This window comes from Lissotriton vulgaris, chromosome 3_1, assembly GCF_964263255.1.
Source record: "Lissotriton vulgaris chromosome 3_1, aLisVul1.2, whole genome shotgun sequence".
Taxonomy (NCBI): domain Eukaryota; kingdom Metazoa; phylum Chordata; class Amphibia; order Caudata; family Salamandridae; genus Lissotriton; species Lissotriton vulgaris.
Genome location: NC_141689.1, coordinates 211,640,768 through 211,667,904, shown reverse-complemented (window position 1 = coordinate 211,667,904; position 27,137 = coordinate 211,640,768).

The window sequence follows — 27,137 nt, the reverse complement described above, 5'->3', positions numbered from 1 at the left end:
ATGGGAAGGTATTCCTTATTTACGAATCTCAATTTGCAATCCGCAAATAAGGAATAGGTGGGATTCGCAAAATATTTTGCTAATCCTACCTACATTACGTTTTGCGATTCCCTAAAAATCGCAATTTGAGAATCGCAAAACACGTATTACCTACTTATGGCCCCAGGTGTTTGAATCAGTTAAATCCAAATTAGTTGGATCCAACATTTTAAAACTGTTTGTTCCCAGGGTTAAGTGCACCATCACAGTGGATGCCATTGGTTTTGGTCTTGGGGCAATTTTCACACAAAACACGGATGGTGTGGAGAACACATTGATCTATGCCTTGAGAGTATTATGAGAGGCAGAAATGAATATTCTGTTATTGAGAAAAACCTTTTGGCTTGTTGATGTGCAATCAGAAGGTTTCATCCCTGTATCTGGGGAAATCATTTCATCCTGCATACTGATCACAGTTCCGTAATCTCTATTCTTGCAAGATCAAAGAGCATACCCTATGGATTGCTAAATTGCCCACTAAGCTATTGCAATTTGATTTCAAAGTTTCATATTTGCCTGGCAATAAGAAAGGAAGGACAGATTACCTACCCAGATTGCTTACTGCTGAAGCTGGTGTAGGTATGATTGAGGATGAATAACAATGTAGTTGTTTTATAGAGCCCATTGATATGGAGAACATATGTGCTGTTAGTGAAATGGAAAGGAGAGTTTTTGCAAAGATGACTTACTAGTACAAATGATGACATGTTTCATATCAGATTGAAAGTAATGTCACAATTTCTTTGGAACTATCTGTTGAAGATGGCATCCTGGTGCATGGTGGTAGATTGATACCTCCTGAGAGTTTAAGAACAAGAATAATGTGTGGTGTGCATGAAGAACATTTAGGCAAGACTTTGACTTTGGCAAAGTTTTCTGGTGGCCCCTCATGGATAAAGTAGTGGATGATTTTGTTGATGATTGTGTGGTGTGTAACTGTGGGGAAAAGCAGTTCAAAGTGAGGACTCTGCATGTGCAACCAATAGAATAACCTACTAGACTGTGGGAAAAAGTGGTCATTGACTTATTTGGTCCATTTAACTCTTTGCCTCCTTTGTCTGGATTTGCAGTTGTGGTCATTGACTACTATTCAAAGTGGCATGAAGTCCATTTCATTAGTGAACCTACTTCCAAAACTGTGATAGATTTGTAGAAAGATGTGTTCCTAAGAGAAGCTTTCCCATATTCCATTGTCTCTGACATTGGAATACAGTTTATCTGTGCAGAATTTAAAAACGTCCTCCAACAAAAGGGAATTGATCATTACAAAAGCTCATTGAATCACCCACAAATGAATGGAGTTTTGGAACGTATGAAAATAGTTTTGGGCAACTGTGTTCAGTTGGCCATTTCAAGGAAGTCCCCCAATCCATCTTATCGTTAAGGGTAAGGCCCAAGTAATTAAAAATAGACACCCTTTCTAGGGGCTTGCCTTCCATTTGGGGGTTCGGGCTATTGCTAGTATTTGCATGAAAAACCATATATTTATCTCCAAGTCTCTCTACATACAGAATTTGCAGAACTCCTCCAATACCCGCTGCATACCCATTGGGGTCTTGGACAGTAGAAAGGTATCGTCTGCAAACATTAACGCTGATATTTTGCGGTTCGCTAACCTTGGTGAGTCTCTATCTTTTATTGCCAGTAGAGTTTTCAAATAAACCATTTAGAAAGAGGGAGAACAGGGTTGGAGCTAACACACAACCCTGTCTCACCCCTTTCTCTATGGGCAAGGGAACTGTCAATTCCCCTTTCTTGCCGTATCTTATTCTCGCATACGTGTCCTGGTGTAAGCACTTCAGCTGATGGCATAAATAGGCTGGTACTCACATATCATGGAGAAAACCCCCTAGCTGGTCACGATGCACCATGTCAAATGCGGATTTAAGATCCAAGAAGGTTAGGTAGAGGCTGCTACCCTCCAAGGTCACTGTTTTCCAGTGGATCAAATGCAATCTGAACATCTGGTCAATAGTTGAGGTTTTACTTCTAAAACCAGCCTGCAAAGGTGTTAAAACATTTTTTCGGCTATCCATGATTGCAATTCGGCCCAGGAGAACACAGTCAAATTTATTTTGAGTCACGTCAATCAGGCTTATTGGACGGTAATTTGCCGGGTTGAGCGTGTAGTGCTTTTTGTAAATAGGGATCATTTCTGCTCCTGCCCAAGTCGGGGGCAGCGTCATCCCTTCAAGGATAGCGTTAAATAATTCCCATAGGTAGGGTGCCTACCTAGTTCTTCATTCCTAAATAGGTCAACAGGGATTCTATTCAACCCCGGTGCCCGTGCTGAAAGCAATTTACCCAATGCTGCAGTAACCTTCTTTATAGTGCAAGTGGGAGCACTAATATCTAGGGGAGTTTATCCATTGTTAGTTCCCTAGCTGGTACAGCTCCGTCCGGAGCCCTTGAATATAAGATTTTAAAATGTGATCTCCAGACTTCCTCCCCCAAATTCGGTTCATTTGCAGAGTTGCCATGAGACTTCCCAGTTCTCACTAGGTTCCAAAAGCCTCTCATATCTCTATTGTCTAGGGCTTTTTTAATTGCCTCCCATTTATCTATCTCCCAAGTTGTCTTCGCTTCATCTACAATTTTTGTATATTCTGCCCTGGTTTCTTTGATACGTAGGTTGTCCTTTTCTTTAACCCCCAGTAATAGAGCACGCTTGGCTTCCCTGCATGCTTTGTTGTACCAGGGTTGTCTATTTTTAGGGTGAGGGCGATTGTTAGTTTCTTCATTATAAAAATACTCTGCGACTTTTGGGAACATATCCTGATGATTCTTGCCTTTTTCCAACAATGATTCGGGACATTGATTATTTACAGATACTTGAAACGCGATTTCCAAAAAGGGAGTGATTTGCTTGTACAAGGTAGCCACTTTTTCAATTGACTGTACAAAGGTTCCCCAGCAAACTCTTCTACCTCCTTCAGTTGCTATTAGGTTCGGGCAGATTGTGTAGGTAAATTCTGGTAATGCTCGGGATGTGAGAGGGATATTTCTAATGCTAGCGGGTTATGATCCCTTTCGCATCGGGGTTTGATTGAAAAATCAACAATTCTGTGCCATAATGCCACATCTACCAATATATAGTCAATAATAGATGTCTGGCCCTGCTTATTATAGGTAAAAGTGCCCAGATTGTCTGAAGGTAACCAGCCGTTACATGCCCTAAGTGAATGACTAAGTATGAAGGAGTTCCTCTGCAGGACTATAGGGTTCATCCCCATACCTGATAAGTGTTACATTCAGGGATTGACCAGGCCGAATCTTCCTTGCTGGTGATGGTGGTGGTTAAGCCATTTAGGGGTTTAAGTGACAATTAAAATCCTCACCAATAATTAAATGTGTGGACTTGGTCAGGGTATATAAGAAGGTGGCCAAACAATCTAAAACGTGTGAGGTTAGCCCCTGTATCACTTTGTTGTTACAGCCAAGATGTATGCCAACCCAAATACAAAGGTCACCTGATGGTCTCCCCCTGGGCCCTGGACAGCTGGAATACAATATGAGTTATACCCCACTCTATGCAAAACCATACTTGACCATGGTTTCTGGAAGTGGCATAGCTCATGTGCATCTGTATAGTCTCCCCAGTGTGGGAGGTCCATTTTTGAGCTAAGTCCTACTATATTCCAGGATAAGATCTTAGTATTCTGTAAGAGATGCCCGTCCTGCTGTATTACCTTGTAAGGGATTTTAGCCTGTTTGTTGGGCCCTGCCTCATCCTGTGTGGTGCAGTCTAAATTACTTTGGGGCCTAGCAGGTACACTAGGAGTGCCAGCTGATACGATGGCCTCCTAGATATTCTCAGTGAATTGGTCACTGTTCTCAGGTCTTTCTGGGCGTTGAGGCTCAGCTGGTTGGTTATTGGCGGGGTTCACATTTTTATGCATGGGTGTTAGTCAATAAACCAAGTCCAGGGAGCTAAATCTATAACTGGCAGGGATATTACTGGGTTTGGCAAATTGCCACTCTGAGCTCTTAGTTCCCATTTTTTTGTGCACACTTTCCACTCTATCTAACATGGGACAGGGGGGATAGAAATAGCCCTGGGGAAGTGTCTGGATGCCTCCCGTCACCCTAGATGGTCCCCTTTTAAGGATGTGCTAGACCGCCCTTCTATCTCTGAAGTTAATCAGGACACAGTCCCCCGAGATGTCTTTTTGCCTCTGCCCCAGCCAGCTAACCCTACGAATATATAGGATTTCACTGTGTACTGAGTAGGGAAGTGGTCTATATTTATTTAGCCAGCAGGTGGTTTTATTTTTCAGTTCGGAATATGTTTCCCTGCGACCTGCTTCCAGCTCTGGTACAGCAGCTAAAATAGCAACATAAGGTGTTGATGCTGGGGCAAGTCTATGCAGGGAAGAATACAATTTGTTTGTCTTGGATAGGAGTAAGTTGGGTTCCTAGTGTCTGGTTTGCCAGTTTTTGTGACTGTTGTTCAATTAATAGATCTAGACTAGTTTTCACAGCCCTAGAGTCTTGGGTGTTGTCAAGGGAATGAGGCGCCCTATTGTGGGTGATTTTGTTGTGGTGGGCAATTGGACTTAGTGGTCAAATTTGTTTGCACAGTATGCTTTTGTCTTTCAGGGGGCGGTTGCTGGGAGCAAGCAGGCGGGGTAACCTGTGTTAGTTGGGGGGTGATTACCCTGTTTGGGGATTTAATAGATTCAATGGTATGCAGGGCAGCATCAATTTTGGGTCTCCATGTATCCATAAATGTCTATATTTTGTCATTGCATCTCATTGTAACTCAGAGTTCTGATTTTATGAACTGTTCGAAGTATGATTTGAGCTCCGTTGTCATGTGCAGTATCCATGCAGGGGGCTCGGAGATTTTATTACCGCTTTCATGAGTGGTTTGTCCCCCTTGGAATTGGTTTGGCACTACCCCTGGGGTATTATCAGCGTGTTTCCATCCCTTACGAATTCTTTGTTTCCGAGTGGCTCCTTTCCTTTTTGCTCTCCCAACCCTGCTAGTGCTTTTTGGGGCTATAGTGGTTTGTGTGAGTGGCAAATCTGGGGAAGTGGGAACAACTAATGGTTGGGGCGGATGGGGGGCTTGTGACTCCCTAGATTGTGAGATTCATAACATCCTTGGAGTAAGTGAAAGGCGTCTCTCAGTGCGTTCTATTTCACTGCAAACTGCTCCTATTGCTTGTTGCAGCATTCTATTGATAGCAGTTGGTTAGGCAGTGGGGGTTCGAGTGGGGGCTTTCTGTCTAGTTGGTTTGTTTTCTATCTAGGCAACCCAGGTCCTACAACAAGACCAAGTGGTATTGATCAATGGACTACGACAAGCGTTTACCCCACATATTTTCAAATGACATGGAAACAAAGATTTTACTCTTTTCTGCCCCCAAAGTCTCAACCCAGTTCAATAATGCTCAATAGGAGCTAGTATACATACAATGGGCTCACAACAAGCTGGTGAAAGGGGGGGTGGCCCAACCCAGCCTCGATCAGTCTCGGACAGGCCCGACGGGACTGCCCTAGGCCCGCTGGATTGCTGCGCAGCTCTTATTGCCCCTCCTAGCACAGTGGCAGCATCACTGAATGCCTGAGGCACTGGGGCTTCTGGGAGCTGTTCCCCTCACAGCCATGTAATAAAGTGGCGGTGGATGGCCGTTCTCCTCACGGCAATAGGTAGGTCCAAATGGCTGTTTCTCTCACAGCAGCAGTCGTTACTGCATGGCTCTTATTGCGCCTCCTGGCGCGGTGGCAGCATCATTGAATGTGCAAGGCACTAGGGCTTCTGGGAGCTGTAGTCCCCCGGGCAGCCGTTCCCCTCACGGCGATGGATTAGAGTGGCGTGGATGGCCGTTTCCCTCACAGCAAGAGGTAGGTCCAAATGGCTGTTTCTCTCATGGCAGCAGTCATTACTGCAGGCAGGTTCCCTGCGCCACGGGAGTGCTGCGTTGCTCTGATCGCGCCCCCTGGCGCGGTGGCAGTGTCACTGAATGCGCGAGGCACTGGGGCTTCTGGGAGCTATAGTTCCCGGAGCAGCCGTTCCCCTCACGGCTATGGATTAAAGTGGCAGTGGATGGCCGTTCCTCTTACGGCAACAGGTAGGTCCAAATGGCCGTTTCCCTCATGGCAGCAGTCGTTACTGCATGCAGGTTTCCCCCATGCCATCAGGTTGAATAATAAACACTTGTGGAATACTGCCAGAGTGAAAAAGATTATGAATTATTTTGGGGTAAGTGATGAAGACACTAGGAATAATTTTAATGAGAGGAATGAAAGTCTCAGATCAGATGTCAGTATTGATGAGGTACCAACAGAGACCTGCATGAGTAAACAACAAAGATTAGTTCCATTTAGGTTTTGCTGAAGTGATCATACTGTTGATTTCCTTTGTTGATTCTGATTATGGAATTCATGCTTTCGTCTCACAATGTTGATTTCTACTTTGCTCATGCACAATAAGTACATGTTTTAGAGAAAATATATATTGCTATGATTAGTGTTTGTAGGTTTCTTTGTAAAGCTTAAGGTGTTTTAATCTAGATTCACACTTTTATGTATGCTTTACCCTCAGTAGGGACTATGAGTACTAGGTTCATGAATCTTCTAATTGTTTCATTCTATGTTGTTGAAAATATTTGAGGGAGAGGACAATGTAGTAGTTAGTGCTGGGTTGGCGTTTCATTCACCTGTTAGAATGTTATGGGGCTTTTTTAAGCATGGGCGAATTTTGCGAATCTAGCGTTCGCAAATTTGCGTATTCGTGAACTCGCAATCCGCAAAATCCGCGAATTCTCGCGAATTTGTGGATTTTTTTTGTGTTCGCAAGGGTTTCTGCCAGTTCGCGAGGGTTTGGTACCAGTTCGCAATTGCGGACTTACTTGTCGGCTCGCAACGGCCGCGACTATGTTGTTTCTACGTCTGGTTCATCATCGCAGGTTCCCAGCACCCTCTGTTTAACCACTGCCACCCTCTGTTTCACCCATGCCACCCTCTGGTACATCAATGCCACCCTCTGGTTCATCATCACTGTAGAGAATGGGGGGGAAAGCAAGCACACCTGCCCTGCTTCAACTGACATGAATTAATTTGGGGTTGGTTTATTAATGTGTCACTGTTTTAAAATTCCAGTCTGGCACCTGCTTCCTTATCTGTAATTTGCTTTCTGTTGCAATGCAACTTTTTTTCCCAGGACCTTTGTGGCCTACTTGTAGCTATTCTATGAGCCTGCTGTGAGGGTCAGAGCAGGGTCATACAATTGTTGCAACTAGCAACTGAACTCTGGAGGGGCCCCAGTCAGGAAGCACTACAGGGAATGGTTACTATTACTGTAGTGTAGTTCCTAGTTTCCCACTAGGCCCTGCGCATTGGAATAACATAAACAGTAGTATCGACGTGGAACTGCTTATATTCCAGGCCTCCACTGACTATGCTAAACTTAATTGGGTTGTGTTACCAACTAGCTCAGAGGTCACTGGAAACGTTCTTCTCTGCATAGGAAGTGATCAGCTTCCTTGGCACAGACAAGAAGGGATTCAGTTTTCCAACAACCGTGCAACATGACAACTTTGCTCCTCAGATCAAGAGTCAATCTCTAGGGTCGTGTGAAACAATAGACATAGATTTCACTCAGTCAGTCTAGTGCAGTTTACTTTCACGAGATGTAGAGAATAGAGAGACGGGCGTGTATCAATAAAGGGTTAACATTTATTGAACAGTCTTTCTTCTCATACAAGAGAAATGTATTGCCACAATTGCAATAATTGTTATTATAAAAAGTACGTACAGTAAGATAAGTATTGCGAAATAGAACTGTAAAAGCATTGATATGGTTTCTTAGCCATACAATGGTTTAAAAGTAATAAAACATATATACAGTCATATATACATTAGGCTAACATACTCAACTGGTGCTTCTAACTAAGCCTACCCCAGTGTGCCTGACCTAAGCCTAACACGTGAGAAGGGGAGCAAGTAAGTAGCTTAAGTTAAGTTGGTTTTGCCAAGGTTTGTTTCAAGAATTCTCGTCTAAGGGTTTAGTCAACACCATACCTCTGAATAGAATGATGGAGGATTGGTATCTCCTTCAGGGGTCTCTCTCGATATCCCAGTCACCCGCGAGGGTAAACCGGAAGCGCCGTGACTGGATTTCTCTGCACGAGAAAGGCAGCGGTTGCTCTTCAGCGCGTCGAGGAAGGAGGGGTGACAGCGTCCGCGGGCAGCTGGGCTGGATGTCTTCGCAGAGGACGGCTGTTCAGCTCCTTAAGCGTACTGCACCATAGGTCGCGCTGTAGCGGCGATAATGGTAATCAGCAGCTTCACCACCACAGGATAGCAGGCTGCAGCGACAGAGTGCTAGATTTACCAACACAGGGTCATGCAGGCAGCTGGCTTCAGTAGCTCGTACATCAGCAGGCAACAGGCTCTCATTGCTTAAGGCAACGTTGGTAATATTTATACCTGACAGGTGCCGGGTTTGACGCAAGTTTGCTGGACATAAGACGTCAATTAAAGATGTCACTAGGAAGTGACAGTTATCAGTTGCTCATTAGAGTTCCATTACTAATCAAAACATAGCAAGCGGGGATTTCCAGGTTTGCTAAGTTTTTATCTTGTTGAAGAACTCGGAGTGTTATCTAGGAATATCAGATAGTGACTGCTGCTCTGTCATTGCACTAATTGGTCACAAAGGAAGTAGCAGAGAGTCATGCTGGAATGTGGCTCTGTTCGTGTGAGGCCAGAGATGACTTTTCAGAAAATCGCACTTGAACGGTTATGCCAATATAGGGAATAAATGGATTTATAGCCGAATAGGGGCATAAGGTCATAGTATCGATCAGGAACCTAGATAAGCACGCAACACCCACTCCACGTTTTCATGTCCATCAAAATTACTAAAACTAAGCAATAAGATGCATGTGTAACATTGCCCACCCCAAAATACATAAATGCATTCGAAATAGGCGTACTCGTAATACATGGAATTTAGGTACTGTACGTTTTTTAAAGCATAGTAATCATTCAAAAAATTATTGCATATGAAATCAATGAACGATTATGCATAAAGAATTACACATGAAGTATCTCTGACAGAAGAAATGCGAGATAAATCATCACATAAAAATGCATTGTAATAACATGTGTGCTAGAGGCTGGTGTAATGTTGTTATGTCTCTAGATGTGCTTAGAAATAGAAGTGTGAAGCTTCTGTTCTCTAAGAATAGTTTTTACGTTAAGCAAAAAATTGTTCGTGCCAAAAAAGGTCAATTTTAGAAAAAATTGTCCAATTCAAAGAAAATAGATTTCCAAAGCTCTTGGCAGTTTTTGTTGATCAAAACTGAAGGCCGAATTCAGAGTTCATGGGAACGCTGTGTGTCGGAAAGCTTCTCAAAAGTTATTGTTTCTCTGTGGGTGAGAACATAGTATCAGACAGGCTCTCAAAGAATTGGTCTACAAATTCAGGTGATAGTTCAACCAAATTAGATAGCGCTGTAACTTGGCAGGTGTGAGAATGATTGCTGTCATCGAAGGCAGGACCAGCAATGCTCACAGAACGTTGTACCTGGATGATGCTGCTTTTGTCACTCGCTCCACTGTTACCACTTGGCTGTAGTACAGGAGTCTCCACGAATGCCGTCATCAGGATTGGTAGCCGCTGGGGACAACACAATGCGTGAGCCGTTATTGGACTGAGCAAAGTATCGACGTCCATTGGTACTGCTGATGGAAGTGAAAGACAGATGTCCAACACGCATTCATCGCCGCAAAGCATACACCGTAGCACAGGTAAAATGCAATTTTGCCATATCGGTCTGAATGAAAGGAACCAGGTCATGTTTAGATCTCTCAGCCTGGCCAATCCGAGGACGTTGGTTATCCTGTCCCTGTAGCGCATTGCTAGGATTGTCTCTTCCATTCCCATGGGAGCTATGTCTGAGCCGAGGCTTGCCATAACGTAGCAGGAGGGTCAAAAATAGAATCCCTGCAACGAGTCCCAAAAATAGTCGTATGCCGCCAAAAATGGAGTGCACAAAATTAGGAAAGATTCCCAAAATTGCCTGGAAGGGTGTTAGCAGTCCCGTAAAGACTGTCTTAAATATGCCTGGGATGCTTGTTGCACTAGACATGTTAAGGAGTTGGCTGAACATTTCTACGAAATGCACGGGGCAATTTGTTGATAAAAGGTCATGAACCTCAGTAGCCGTCCTTGCGACTAGAAGATCATACGTCTCTTTAGATGACGTTATAGGCACGGTTGTCTGTAAAAGTACAGATTTCATTTTGCTTAATGTATCAATTCGTATAGAATAGAGATTCAGACGAGGCCAGAGGGGAGTCACTATGTCTGGAGGCCCGCTCGGGAACAATGCTTGCATACAGCATTTGACCATGGACGTAACTTGTACTAGATAACTTTTCCCTGGCGTCAAGCCACAGCATCTGTGATCCGTTCTAAGAATGTAACTCCCGTTCACGAGTTGCATAAAGAAGGGCTCTATCTGAGTTGCAGGTGTGACTAGCTGGTGGCATTAAAGGTTGTTTGAATTTCCATCACATGCTCCGTGTAAATTAATACCCTGACACAAAAGTATACCGCTTAGTGAGTGTTTACAGTTGTTACCACTAAGAAATACATTTTTGTCACTGTCACTATAGCAAGAATGAGTGTATGGTAATTTCCATTCGGATTTTACATATCCTTTACCCAATTGTTCATATTGGCCAGCAGGTATGTACTCAAGGCACTTTTTAAATCGGAAAGTTGTAATCGGAATTGTGATAATTCCGTGTATTATCCATTCAATGACAGGACTCTCTGACATTGTCAATGGTAATCTCTCGAGTTTTTCGATGCTCAGGATTGTATAGTCTGCTCCTTTCTGTGCCAAACTGATCTGTTTATCAGTAAGGTTAAAACTGGAAAATAATGACGTTGTGTTGATTAAACGCCAAGGCACATAGCCTGAACGAAGATTTTGCAGCGTCCAGCCTAATTCTATAATAGAGCGTAATTGAGACTGGCCATGTTGTAACATTAGCAAATCTCTGTCTATCACATCAAAGGCAGAGGATACAATATTGTCCAAAGAATATATTCTGGAAGACAGAGTCGTTAACCCATTGTCTACCACAGAAAGTGATTTCTCCAAATTAATACGATCAATTTCTCGTATTTTTTCAGCAGTTTCAATTTGCTTTACTTTCCAAGCCTCGTTGTAAGCAGCATAGATACTGGTCGCTATGAAACGCTTTTGACGCTGTTTGCGTGGTCCAAGAATGAAATCGCGCAAATCAGCACCATCTTTTAATAAAGACAAGTGTTGCTTAATTTCAGCCAGTGTGGATGAGGTTAGCCATTCAAGGCAGAGTTTCCCTACACAGTATGTTGTTATAATCCCTGGATGTTGTCTCTGGGAGTATCTAGGGTCTAATCTGGTCATTTTTAACCCCTGTGTTTTATTCAGGAACCTATCTTGACAGCTATTTGTGTCTGTAGGCCAGATTAACCACTTTTTCCAATCAGGATTTGTTCTGTTGAAATGTAAAATTTGTGACACGTCTAACTCAATATCAGCTGTTGCATTTTCTGGTATTGGCTTTGGAATAGACGGTGTTTTAAGGTCTTTGTTCTTAGCTAGGCCAAGACAAGATGTTTGGTGTATTGTGTCATTTAAAAATAACATTTGTTCAGGTATCATGCAGGTTCTAAATAGTGCTTCAATGCCTTGCACCTGCCAATCTTTTGTACCCCAAATTGTTTTCGTTTCAATATTATTTTTCCAATAATCAAAACCAAATGTCATCATTTTGTCATAAAATGCTTCTGAATATATCAATTTAGAATTTGTCAGCATTGTTTTCATTCCTGTTTTATCTAACAGTTTATAATAAAACGTTTCTGCATCACTGGTGTTAAACCCTGAGAAGTATTTGAATTTCTCAAAAAATGCTTTAGAACTGCTTTTAGGTGGTGTAGAACAATGTTCCCATTGATTATACATAAAAACATTTCTAGGCTGTGCAGATTTATGCAAGTAATGATCCCCATAATGGGTGTAACAGAATAACTGCTCATAACTAGATGAACCTTGTAAATAATCATGATCTGTGAATCTAGCTGACATTACTAAATCAGACATCATGTCATTAATACTGTTAAAGTCCCAATCATCAGAGAATGTACTAGGCGTTACAAAGTCACTTAAGGAAACCTTTAGTTGATGAGGATACTTCAGGATTTCGACCGGACCATAGATCTCATAGTCTGTTTTCTCCCATACTACCCCACCAGGTATTGGAATTGCTGTGACATTTACTGTTGACAGTTCTCTTTTCTTCACGTGGGATGATCTGTGTGGTTTCAGGACTAGGTTGATGTTCTGACTTGCTGTGTCCATTGTAATATATTTTCCTTCAATGAATTTTCCCAAACACAGTACCATGATGAGCCAAAGCAGGAGGAAAAATACACCTAGACCGAACCAGAACTCTAGCCAAGGGGAAATTAGGTAGATTTCCTTCAATTGATGAAAGAGTTCCGTTGCTTTTTCTTTAAAAGACTTTTTTGTTTCTGGCATCACTTCGGGGTCATTTAAATCTTCAGAGAAGTTGTCGAAGTTGATGAAATAACCAGAGGCAGTTCTGTCAATTGATGGGATTGTTCTTTCAATCTGTCTCTCGGTAGCACTTTCTGATGCCACATCATTGTAGACTGGTGTTGTTTCTTGACGAACTGTTTCAATCTGTGTTTCAAGAGGCACGAGTTCCATGGCATTATTGCATAGTCCTTCATTGTGCACTGCAGGCTGATCGAATGTGATTAGTCTTTCAGTTTGAACCTCTTGGATTGTTGCAAGTTTGGGTATTCTGTTGTTTCTTGGGAGTCCACTGGGCCTACTGTTGATTATAGGCCACATGCTTGTGGTTTTACCAGATCGATAGACACGACTCTGTTCTCCTTTTTACCAGCAAGGGACGGTAGCACAACTGATCTTGTTCCGGTGACTGCTAAGACAGGTACTGCTTTTCTGTAAGAAGGCCCAAATTCCTTCTTCACCGCGATCTTTTCTCTGACTAGATCCCCAATCTTTGGAATCCAGACAGGCCTTGCTGGGGCTGTTGCGGGTGGTGCCTCGTCAGTGGTACTTGGCTGTTGCTTTAACTTTATGTTGCTTAATGATTTTCTTGTTTCATTCAGTTCCTGTAAAACAGCCAAACGGTCTTTTACATCAAACTGCGTTGTTTCTTCTTGTACCACTGACATCTGACTATCGAGGTCCTGAACGTTCATTCTAATTCCGAACAATAGTTCGTATGGGCTGAAACCTTTTAGAGAATTTCTTGGCATGTTGTTAAGACTAGTCTGGACACTTATTAAATGTTTGACCCACCCAGCGCCTGAACCTAATACCTTCGCTGTTATAGATTGCTTTATGTCCCGGTTTTTTCTTTCTACCACACTATTCCCTTCGGGGTGCGACGGACAAGAATACCACAACCCAATTCCCATGCTAGCCATGGCCTCCTTATAAGCTCGAGAGCTGAAAGCAGGACCCTGGTCAGAATGGAACGTGGTAATTGCGTATGTGCCGATAAAGACTCGCAAATCTTTTATAACCGTTCTAGCGTCAGCCGAGCGCTGGGGACCTCATTTTTTAAGTGCTTTTCGCCTTAACTGTTAATAGGACGCAGGGTGGGGTGTAGGCAGCGTTACGCTCTTTCTGACTGGTAGCCGGTAGCAAGGTTCGCTACTGCGATCCCTATTACAGTTTTCACAGTTGTTTGCATATATTTGGTGTTCTACACTCATTCCCGGCCACCAGAATACTGATTGTAATTCAGTCAGTGATTCCTTGATCTCTCTGTGCCGTAGACCCAAACCCATGTGTGCGTCTGCTATTAAAAATATTCTCCTGTTCATGTTTGGAATTACTCTATCCCCCACTCCAGGGATTCGAGCAAAAGGAACGGAGTTTGCATCGATTATGTATGCATAATTGAGTGGATAGTTTACGGGTAGTGCTGCGCAGTCGCCTTTTACGGTCATTTTTACTGCTAGCATGGTTTCCCCGTCTATGTATTTATCTGTACGCTTTTTTGTGGCTACGGAAGCCGGGTTAGTTGCTTCCGCTTTGGCTGTATTAGCCAATGAATTCCCTGCAACGTGAACGCCATCACGTTGAAGACTCTGTGCGTGAATCACGTGAGTCTTTTGTAGTTCTTTACTTAAAAGAGCTACCTCGTTCCAGAGCAATTTATGCTCTATTGTGGCACCTGTGTCATCTTTGTAGTCGTTTTCGATCCAACTCTGCAGCTTATTGTTGTAAGAGTTGACGCAAAAATGAGAATCGCACACGATAAGTGTTGGGAATTCGCGTTCTGCATTTTCGAGCGCCATCTTTAAAGATCTGATTTCAGTTCTCTGAACCGAACAGTTTCTTACAGATTCAGTTTTTGTTACTTTCGGTCTGAATTTACCGCACAGCCAACGACCTTTAATGATCGCACATGCTGCATCGTAGGATTTTCTCTCTACGTTGAAATGCTGTACAAAGCTATCTGTATAGATTATACAGGCATATAGTGGGAGAGGCAGAATTTCGATTGGCAGAGGATATTCTTCTTCATATTCTAAATCATTCAGTTCTTTGTATTGCGGGGCGAAAGAGTATTTCACGTCTTCCGCTCCTAGAGAATCTATGCACTGTATCCATTTTGGATCCAGTGACACTGTAGGCATGTTTACTGGGCTGAATAGCGCTTCGAAGGCGGATTCCGCTGTAAGGATATTAATCTGTTTGCCGTGTGCTAGTTCTCGTTCATTTGCTAATGCGATTTGCACTGCGTTCACAGTTCTTTCTGTGCGACTGAATGTTTTTTCTGCTTGTGTGTACAAGTGAGATTTAATTGAAATTGGTACCTTTTCTCCCTCATTAGAGGTTAGGTACGTGAATCCGCATCTTCCTGGGATGACACGGATTACAAGATCGATCGTGTTGTCACGCGTATCTAATTTTGTTTTTGCTAACATGTCTGTTTGCAGTGATCTCAAAATTTCTGTGTGTTTTTGAGTCCAATTGATTTGTTTTAAATCAGGTTTTATTAGTTCGTAGAGAGGTTTAACCCTCTCTGCGTAATTTAGAATGTAAGTTCTTCCGAAATTCAGAAAACCTAGTATTGATTGTAAATTCTTCAGCGTTTTTGGAGCTTGGAGTACAGCGCACTTCTCTAAGAAGTTGTCCGCTAGGCTTTTCCCTTCACTTGATAATTCGTACCCTAAAAATAGTACTGTCAGATGGGCAATTTGGGACTTTTTAAAGTTGAATTTGTAACCCTCTGCTGCGAACCCAAGTATGATGGTGTTCACTCTTTTCAAGTGAGTATCCAAGTCGTCGTCTGTGAGATAAATATCATCTACGTAAGACAATGCTTCATCATCATAGATTTGTAGTAACTCTGTTACCCTAGCTGAGAATAGTCCTGGGCTGTTCTTGAACCCCTGTGGGAGTCGACAGAATTTTTTCTGTGACCCAAATGCAGAGAAAGCGGTCAAATATCTGCTTTCCGGTGCAATGTTTTGACAAAAGAAACCATTAGAAATGTCTAATGTCGTTTTATATTTTTTCCTAACTATGTTATTCATTAGGGCTGCACTATGCGAGTTTTGTACTGCAAAAGTTTTGCAACATGTATTAAGATGTCTGTAGTCCAAAACTAGACGATATGAATTGTCTGGCTTGGAGACAGGAAACAAAGGATTCTTCATTTGAGAGGTGCATGTTTCAATCACCCCCTGGTACTCAAGTTGATCTAAGATCTCCCTGACTTGTTTTTTAGCTTCTTGCTTTATGGGATACTGCTGTTGGGCAGTTGGTTCACTTTTTAATTGGATTTTGTGAGGAGGTGAATCCTCATCCCATCCTACATGATTTTTATATAATGCAGGTGCCTGGGCCACTGCCCATTTCCTTGCATATGTGTATTTTTTGTGAATCGGTATGTGATTCGAGAAGGCAGGCATAATCACTTCTTCGCCACGAGGGCACTCCCTGACAAACTCTGGGGGCCAATCTTTTTCAGCTAACAGAATATCGTAGCCTTTTGAGAGCTTATCCCAAAATAGACCTCTTATTTTCCTAGTCTTATCACCCTCTATACGCAATGCTATTTCGTATATTTTATGGGGCTCGCTAAGTCTGGTGTCGGCAGTTTCAACCTGAATGTATTCATTCGTGTCCACTGTCTCCAGATGACTCATCAAGATCTTGCGCGCTATACTGATTTCTGCTGCACTGTCCAACATTGTCAATGCCCACTCCCCGTTTTTCAACTGTGTCCTCAGTATTCTCGGCATGGTTGATTACTCTAATACAGGCTACCTTCTTTTTCTGAAATGTAGATTTCTTATTTTGAGCAGGTTCCTTGTCTTTGGACTTGGTGTGCTCTCCTGGGTCTGACCGTCCTCTTCTTTCCGAATTCTGTGGAAAAGATCGAGAGGGACGTGTATCAATATTTTGATATCTATCAGGTTTTTTTAGATTATCCCTATTTCTAAGGTTATATCTTTTCTCAGAGGGCTCCCTCTGGGGAGACTGGCGTTCTCGAGTCGGAGTTCTTTCCCTCCGTCGAGGAGACCTTCCTCTGGACTGGAAAACTTTTTCCTTGGGAGTGGATTGTTTATTTCCATCCCAGCTCTTTTTAGAAGTGTTTAAATTATTTTTAATAAATAATTTTTCAGGATTTTCGAGCAGTTGGGGCTTAACTGGTTTCCCACCCAAGCTGTCTCTACCTAATTCTTCATAGCACTTTTCTATGATTTTTGCAAGCTCAACAGGATCTTTTATATCTGTTTCCCTCAACTTCTGGCGAATCGCCACAGATGCTGCTTCTCCCTTTATGTTGGCTAATAATATAGCCGTGACCTGCTTGAAATCTTTCAGTAATTTCATACCTAGATTTAAAGCGGGCTCTGGACCGAATTCATTTTGAATCTGTTTTAGCACTTCTGGTATTACCGCCATAGACGGAACACCGTGTGTTTTTGTGTAAATGGAAGCAAAGACTGTACCCCAAGTGTCGCAGTCCTCCACGTGTGGTGCGATTCCCATAGGAAGGCAGATGGTCAAGATTCTGTGTTTCTCTATAGGGGTAGTATCAGGAAATACTGCCTCTATTTGAGTGATTTTCTGGGCTAACCAGAAAGGAATTTGTTCCCGTTTTACGGGTGTTTTACCAAGACATGACTGTATGTTCTGTGGTGTAATTTTATTTGTGTTCCCCTGATGAGGGGTCAGCTGTGGTGTATTAACAGCTGGCTGGACTGTTGCAGTCCGCATTACATATTGGACTAATTGCCTATGTATTTTTATTAATGTGTTTAGCTGTGCTAACAGCTCTTCCTTAGACATTTTTGCAATGTCAGGATGTGGTGTGTAGCTGGCTAGAACCGGCCACGTTGCTCCTGGTCTACCTAGTGGACCGAGCCTAGTTATGTGATCATTGTGTTTTAGGGCGCCATTAAACCAGAGCAGGTGCTCTTGAAATTTAAGTGGAATTTCAACCTCCTCAAAAGGAGCGTACTCTTCCGGAGGTTTCTCTATTTTGTAATAGTGAAACTCTTGTGTTATAGCGTTTACCGCTGGAAAGTTTATCCATGAATAGAATACCTCTGTCTGCCGATACTCGTGAGCCTCTATCACGAAAATTACTGTACCACCTTGAGGTGTCAGTCCGTGTTCTATAAGTTTTAAAGTTATAGATCTTCTTAACTGGACCGGGATGATAATAGCACCCGGGTCTGTGTATTCGGGACCTTGCTGAGTCGCATCTGCTGCGGCCCCAGTGGTGCCGTTGTTTTCTACTGACATTGTATAAATGCAGTTTTTGCAGAGTAGGTCTCCAAGGAGACAAAGATTAGATGCACAATATTTTGGAACACTGTATCCTTCAACGTTGAATAAACCAGAGCTTTACATAGGAATCTCTTCCTACTAAGGTTGGGCGGATTTTAACCTTTCACCCACTCCAGACGTCTATTGGAGTATTTACGGGAGAAAGGGGTGTGAAATATGCACGACTGAGTTACTCTACAAGTCTTGCGTTAGTTTATCGCCTTACCAAACGTTAGGGCGCCATGTAGTGTAGTTCCTAGTTTCCTACTAGGCCCTGCGCATTGGAATAACATAAACAGTAGTATCGACGTGGAACTGCTTATATTCCAGGCCTCCACTGACTATGCTAAACTTAATTGGGTTGTGTTACCAACTAGCTCAGAGGTCACTGGAAACTTTCTTCTCTGCATAGGAAGTGATCAGCTTCCTTGGCACAGACAAGAAGGGATTCAGTTTTCCAACAACCGTGCAACATGACAACTTTGCTCCTCAGATCAAGAGTCAATCTCTAGGGTCGTGTGAAACAATAGACATAGATTTCACTCAGTCAGTCTAGTGCAGTTTACTTTCACGAGATGTAGAGAATAGAGAGACGGGCGTGTATCAATAAAGGGTTAACATTTATTGAACAGTCTTTCTTCTCATACAAGAGAAATGTATTGCCACAATTGCAATAATTGTTATTATAAAAAGTACGTACAGTAAGATAAGTATTGCGAAATAGAACTGTAAAAGCATTGATATGGTTTCTTAGCCATACAATGGTTTAAAAGTAATAAAACATATATACAGTCATATATACATTAGGCTAACATACTCAACTGGTGCTTCTAACTAAGCCTACCCCAGTGTGCCTGACCTAAGCCTAACACGTGAGAAGGGGAGCAAGTAAGTAGCTTAAGTTAAGTTGGTTTTGCCAAGGTTTGTTTCAAGAATTCTCGTCTAAGGGTTTAGTCAACACCATACCTCTGAATAGAATGATGGAGGATTGGTATCTCCTTCAGGGGTCTCTCTCGATATCCCAGTCACCCGCGAGGGTAAACCGGAAGCGCCGTGACTGGATTTCTCTGCACGAGAAAGGCAGCGGTTGCTCTTCAGCGCGTCGAGGAAGGAGGGGTGACAGCGTCCGCGGGCAGCTGGGCTGGATGTCTTCGCAGAGGACGGCTGTTCAGCTCCTTAAGCGTACTGCACCATAGGTCGCGCTGTAGCGGCGATAATGGTAATCAGCAGCTTCACCACCACAGGATAGCAGGCTGCAGCGACAGAGTGCTAGATTTACCAACACAGGGTCATGCAGGCAGCTGGCTTCAGTAGCTCGTACATCAGCAGGCAACAGGCTCTCATTGCTTAAGGCAACGTTGGTAATATTTATACCTGACAGGTGCCGGGTTTGACGCAAGTTTGCTGGACATAAGACGTCAATTAAAGATGTCACTAGGAAGTGACAGTTATCAGTTGCTCATTAGAGTTCCATTACTAATCAAAACATAGCAAGCGGGGATTTCCAGGTTTGCTAAGTTTTTATCTTGTTGAAGAACTCGGAGTGTTATCTAGGAATATCAGATAGTGACTGCTGCTCTGTCATTGCACTAATTGGTCGCAAAGGAAGTAGCAGAGAGTCATGCTGGAATGTGGCTCTGTTCGTGTGAGGCCAGAGATGACTTTTCAGAAAATCGCACTTGAACGGTTATGCCAATATAGGGAATAAATGGATTTATAGCCGAATAGGGGCATAAGGTCACAGTATCGATCAGGAACCTAGATAAGCACGCAACATTACTAATGATGAGTTTGAACGTTTGCACCTGCTGAGTGCTTTCATTTTTGAAAATTCGTTTTTCTGCAGAACAGCAACTGTAATGCCCCAAACAAACATAGGCAACTGAACTCTGGAGGGGGCCCTCAGGAAGTACTACAGGGAATGGTTACTAATGATGAGTGAACTTTTGCACCTGCTGAGTGCTTTCTGCAGAACAGCAACTGTAATGCCCCAAACAAACTTACTTATGAAAGTTGATTTCTAATCCAAAAGTGATCCAAAGAGAGTCAAAAGGTCTCAAATCCCCAAAAGTGCAGGCAAATGTCAACCTGAGGAGTTATTCTGATAAAAATCATAATTTTCAGAAGGTCTATGCTGCTTGCTAGTGGAGTTCTTGTGCAGATTTGCAAATTTTGTAATTTCGCGAGCGCGAGATTGTTGCTGCCCGCCGCACCTACATGTTCGCAATTGCGAACTCTCGCGATGCGTCCCCAAACTCCAGCGGGATCCCGCAGCAAGATCCAAAATGGCGCAGCACTCGCAAAAATATCAAGAAAAACAACTCGGCAAACGCTGAATGACGGTAAGTGAAGGCCGCACGCCGCAAAATTGTATCACCAAGAAAAAAAAATCCGCTGCGTGCGAATTTGCGGATTTTGCGGGAAATTAGCGAATCTCGCAAATTGCGAATTTACCGAAAATCCGCAAAATCCGCGAGCGGAACGGATTTTCCACCCATGCTTAGGCTTTCTGAGCTAAGGCAATTACACAGTAGAATTTTATGAGGGGTTTAGAAATGTCAACAGTTGTTGAGGAGCTGTGGCCATTTGAGGTGCTGCTGCACAGTCCCTGTGTCTACAATAAATGTATATTTGATTTTACATATATATGTGGTCTATTTACTACATACTTATATTTTGGATTAGATATTGAGGACAGGTTAGGCTGGGACTGTAAACATAACTGGAAGTGATCGCCAGGCACATTATTGATGCATACATTTGGTTGCAGTCCCTGGCTGATTATTTTGTTAGGCACCCACTCATAAATTTAAAAAATGGCCATCCTATCTTAAGTTTTGAAAGATATGCTTTAATTGTGTATTTACTAAACCTGATTTATCCGCTACCCTGCAGTGCACATTCCGCTGTGGAGCAGGCAAATTTCATACGTGCGCAGTTCGGATGGCCCCTGCTGTCTAACGCACATGCCCACCATGGCCATCCGACGCAGGGAAGTGGTTAAATCAGTAAACTAAAAAACTGGACCATTTAACTGGTAATATCCAATGTAGGCACCCAGGCAATTGAATAAATATACATTACGGTTATCAACACAACCATGGCCGAGCAAACATGCTAGTGTGTTGCCTGGACACAAATTCTAGATCATGAGTGCTGACAAATCATTTCTTCTTTCAGAAAAACTGCAGAAAATTGGCAAATAACGTGTCATGTGTGACTTCCTATGCATCCAGTTAGGGTAGAAGATGTATATTACTTTCTGATAGATACCATAGTGTATAGTAGTTAAAGTTGTGTATGTTTTATTGATTAGCTTCCTGGTCTACTGGTTGATATCTACTTGCAAAAAACAGATGCTCCAATCTGGCAATTCAATTTCAGAACTTTCTGAAATTAGTATCAGTACTAGACCCCCTGGAATGAATGAATTGCATCATAAGTGCACCGTAACGAACTCCATTTAAAGGCATATGAGGCATGAACTTTACCACATGGTATGGTACAGAGTATGCTGAAATACAGAAAATGTGAAGAAACTCATATGAATAGCAGTCAACTTCCCAACTTATCAGTATAGGGAACCATTGACATCCATCTATAGGATTATATCAGTATCTGAATATTTAGATGGTATGATCCTAATATGGCTGGAGAATTGATTTCTGCAATAATGTGACAATAAGAGAATTCAATGTATGATTACCTGTTGCCTTTTGCGGGTTTGTCTAGGGATTACTTTGGTCCACTCCTACCTTCACACAAGGGCTAGTAGATGGTTGATAATTATTAGGCTATTTTATAAACCATGATGCCAATTTACCAGGTACTGCAGGAAACCAACAGGGTTGGCTGGCACAGCTCGTGGGTGGGGGGACTGGAGGGGGGCTTTTTTGTGGACTGCTTAATGAAAAGATAATGATAAAAAAGTACCTTGCCGCCACTGTAGCTGGGTCCTGCATCTTCTCTCCTGCTCGCCTACAGGTTGGAGCAGGAAGCAGTTAGCCAGGCTCCCACCTCTAAGCCAATCACAACGTTCCGATGGAGAGGGCCGACCAAACAGTCATTGTGCACAGGAGTGTCTACAACTCCCCCCTGAAGCTCCTCCCCACCCCCTTCACGCACTGCCACAGCAGGAGGAAAAAATAAAATGATAACAATCCGTAATTATCATTTTAATTTTTCCTCCAGAGGGACAACACTCCTCCCCCTTAGCAGGGGAGCCGCCACTGGAAACCGATATTAACTTTTGGCAGAATTCAACTCTACAATATTTGATAATTGGTTATGATAGTATGTATAATAGTGTAGGTTGCCACAATTTAACATAATTTTCCTGCAAAACTCTGATCTATCCCATGTTAGACCTTTTACCCTTAGGATGGTCTTCCACACCTTTTACTTGCTTACCTCCACATTTTGCTGTATCTTTATGTTGGCCTTAGGACTCTGAGCACTTTACCACTGCTGACCAGCTAAAGTGCATGCTCTTCTACTCTAAAACATGGTGACATTGGTATATACCTGATTGGCATATTTAGTTTACCTATATGTCCTTTCTAAAGTGGTATACCATACATCCAGGGCATGTAATCTAAATGCTACTAGTGGGTTTGAAGCACTTATTGTGCTACCCAATCATGTATCCTTACAAACCAGTAAAACACACAAGATGATGGAGGGAATGTTGTACAAAGGCAAAATATTCACCCCCAGTCACAGATCTGGGTTTAATCCATCATTATTCTACTAACCAGGCCACCCCAGTTAAGACATGGCCATATGCAAATCAGTCTTGACCCTGTGCCTCATGGGAACAGTCCAGCCTGAACTGCCAAGCCATGTCGTCCTTGGACCAGAATCAAGCATCCTAGGACCGGTTTCTGGCTATCAGAATCTTCAGTCAGGATAGCTTGACTCCAGTGGCTTAGTGAGCACGGGACCCACGTCTGGGCATACCCTTCCCACATAGGGTGAACAGCAAAACACACAATATAATGGACAGAATGTTGCACAATGGCAAAACATTCACCCCCAGTCACAGATCTGGGTTTAATCCATTGTTATTTTGCTCACCAAGCCACCCCAGTTCAGACATGGCCATATGCAAATCAGTCTTGACCCTGTGCCTCATGGGAACAGTCCAGCCCGAACTGCCAAGCCATGTCTTCCCTGGACCGGAATCAAGCATCCTAGGACCGGTTTCTGGCTATCAGCTGTCTTCAGCCAGGATAGCTTGACTCCAGTGGATTAGTGAGCACGGGACCCACGTCTGGGCATACCCTTCCCACATAGGGTGAACAGCAAAACACACAAGATGATGGACGGAATGTTGCACAATGGCAAAACATTCACCCCAGTCACAGATCTGGGTTTAATCCATTGTTATTTTGCTCACCAAGCCACCCCAGTTCAGACAAAATAACGATGGATTAAACCCAGATCTGTGACTGGGGGTGAATGTTTTGCCATTGTGCAACATTCTGTCCATCATCTTGTGTGTTTTCCTTACAAACCAGTCTCAGGCCTGCACTGCAAGGCACGTGTGTGCAGCCTACTACGACTTGGCATCTAAAAATACTTGCTAAGCCTTACACTCCACTTTTTTTACACATAGGTCACTCTTAAGGTAGGCCCTAGGTCACCCTATGAGCAGGGTGCTGTGTACGTAAAAGGTAGATCATGTAATTTAAAGTTTTGCATCTCCTGGTAGTGGCAAACAGCTAAATTCATTTTTCACTACTTTGAGGTCTACTCCTTTCATAGGGTAGCATTCAGAATTCCTAAAAACACTTTTAACCTGTAATTCCTGATTAGAAAGGAGTAGCTAAATCATGTTAATCTTTGGAATGGTAATGATATTTCTCTTTAGTGGTGAAGTTGGATTTGACATTGCTATTTTAGATATACCACTTTTAGAAAGTGGACATTTCTCTGCTCTAAACCTAGCTCTATGTGCCTGCAGCCTGTCTCCAATACATTTCTGCGCAGTTTGATAGCTACACTATGAGCATTACTTCTAGACAGCCACAAACACAAGGTAAGGGTCATCTGCATTCTGAACACTCATATGTATTCATCTGCATTCTGATGGGTCTTCCTAGGCAAGGAGGAATGGGAGGGGTTGACACACTTCAATAGGTAGTGTCCTGTCCTCACACAAATGCAAGATGAACAATTGATGGACAGCATGTTGAACAATATCAAACAGTCATCCCAGTACAGGGTTCTGGTCCTCAATTCATAGGTTTTTTGTTCCCCAAGCCATTCCAGTTTGAACCCAGCTGTATGCAGATCAGTCTTGACCCTGCTCCCAATGGGAATAATCCAGCCCGAACTGCCAGACCAGGTCCACCCTGGACCTGAAACAAGCATTCTAGGACTGGTTTCGGGGTTTCACACTGTTCTGTAGTTTCTATAAACCTACAAAGGATCTGCGCGTTTAGGCAACATGTACTGTGGGATTGGTGTCCAAACTGATTCCAGACACCCCCACTGGGTATGTTTGCCTGAATACCAGCTAGTTTCACAGTGCCACTGTAAACTCCTCCTAACAAGGAGAGAATACTTTTTGACAACTATCGAACATGACAACCCTGTCCCATCAGGGATCATGGAAACAGTGCAGTACTTTTCGCTCAGTCACTCGTGCTCACTTTGTCTCACAGACATACACAGTATAAACATTGGGGACATTTTCAAAAAGCATTTATTAAACCAGCTTCATTTTAGTATTAAATAGGTGTGCTGAAACAACCATAAGACAGAAACAGATATAAACGATATTAAGCACAATAGAGTAAATGGATGGTAGATTTCTACCATAGTGCTAAAATAATGAATGAATGCAAACTTATAAATACATGACAATATTAATTTGTACTCCTATGATGCAATCATAAATAGATGTACCTCTGTGTACCTAGCATGTATGTCGGTGTAGTACCAAGAATCCCCTTAAGCAGAAGTCAACCCCTTTACCTGAAGTGAGAGACTGTGGGACCCCGTCTTGGTCTCGAGATGGACACCCCATGAAGGATGTCAGCCCACTGAGAGCTGGAGTGTCTGCCTGCAGGAAACTCAGCGTCTTGCGTCAGTGTGTCAGCATGGAGGTCTTTCTCCTCTGCATGTCCTGGCAATGATATGGTGTCTATATACCCATAAGGTATCCTCAGGTGACTCTACCTTCCTGTGTCTTGTCGGCCGAGAATGGCAGAATGGATGACCTTTATACACAGTTATTATGCAGAATATGGTAATCCTGCGGTGATTCTGAAAATCTTCATGCATAATTAATGAGGCTAGTTTTTGGGGAAAACCACAATACATGTATGCAGTGCTTAACTAGGTAAAAGGTCGATACCAAAACCTGTTATGTAGTATAATGGTACGGTAAATGTAGGTGAAGGGTGAGGGGAATACTCAAGACTATTTTAGGGTACCCTATGAACCATACCAACACCTTTTCAGCCAGGCTACCTTGACTCCAGTGGCATGGAGAGCATGAGACCCACATCTGGGCATACCCGCCCCACTCAGGTTGAGAAATGCAAAAAGAACAATTCATGGGCATAATGTTATTTGTGTGTTTTTTGCTGGCAACAAAAAAGCACTCATTCAACCTCCATAATTAGCCAGACAGGACTCGGCTGAAAAGGATATTGCTGGACTTCAGAGAGCTCCTTTCTAGTTACTTTCTACATCTAAGACACTTTTGGGTATAAGTACTGGGCCTCTCATCCTATCAAATCAGTACACTAATGGACCTGGGAAGAACTCTGCTGTGCTCTAAGGATTGCCACTTTGCCTTGAATTACTGTTCTGAAGAAATGCTTCCCTGCTCTTCTGAGCTGTGATGCTGATCTCTGCCCTGCTGAGGACAAGGACTGAACTCATTTCACTTGAAACCACAGTGACTCCAAGGGCTTGCCTCCTGTTTTTGGAAATCTGTTTAACACAAAAGGCTTCCTGCAATCCAACTGGTGGTACTGGACTCTGCAATCTATGAGTCCTACCCTTGTCTGAGGTGCCCCCTCCCGCCCTGCACCTCAGAACTGGGTTCTGCAGCTGATTTCTGTAAAAACTGATGTAGCACCTTGACTGAATGAGAAATTCAGCTGCATTGCCCCTTGCATCAGACATAGAGGCTTCTCGACAACAGTAGATCTACAGTAGATCTACAGTCTGTGTTGCCTGATGATGATGCTCTGTGCCGCTCAATGATTACGCTTTTTATTCAGTTCAATGGAGCTCGATGATGACGCAGGACCTGCTTTGCACAGCTCAACGGCAACTCAGTAGGTTCTCAACGTCAACACTTGCTCCAGCTAAGGTATCTCCTCAGCGGCACCTGTCGGGGTCCTGCAGCCAGTCTGCCCTCCCTTGCGGTCAGCCTGAACATTGCATTTGTACATGTCCCTTGCGACCTCAAGTAACCATTTGGCTGCTAGTAAGTGCTATTGTTTGCATTTATCCTTTTAAAATGTATATTTTGACTTCTACTGATTTTTATCTTTTGGTCTTGGTTTACTCTGATAAATATTCTTACATTTTCTAAACCTATATGGAGTTTTTTTGTGGTGTTTTTATTGGGCTGCTGTGTATGTGTGTTGCATAAACAGTTTACACAATGCCCCTTAAGTTAAGCCTGCCTGCTCTGTGCAAGGCTACCAGAGAGAGAGCATAGGTTAATTTAAACTATGTATCAAACTTACCCTGACTAAGATTGTGGTCTCTACTTGGACAAGATGCAATAAAATTCGAAAATGTTGTGATTGCTCTGTGATTGTTCTCTGTGATTGTTCTGACATAGATCACTCAGCTAAAAGACTCAATTTCCCTGACTCATAACATGAACCCAAAGAATATTTTGTATATTAGCAGTCCCAGGTGCGGCTCCAGCTTTAGTAATTTTGCACTTATGCAAAGACTTACACAATTACTGACATAGTTGCACTTCAGGCTATTGCACAACATCACATAACATTATCTATCTGTTGATATTATCGGACGAAAATGTCAATGAACAGATATAAATGTATTAAGCTTACCAGAATGAGTTTAATACTACACATTTAGCAATGAATAAAGATAATAATATTTTTTATTTAAATCATTTATTACATATTTTAATAAATAAAGCAGTTGTTAATGAACTAATGAAACAATATGTCCAATATACTCAAAGGGAATTAATTATCTACTATCCGAGCGTCAACGACTTTTAAAAAT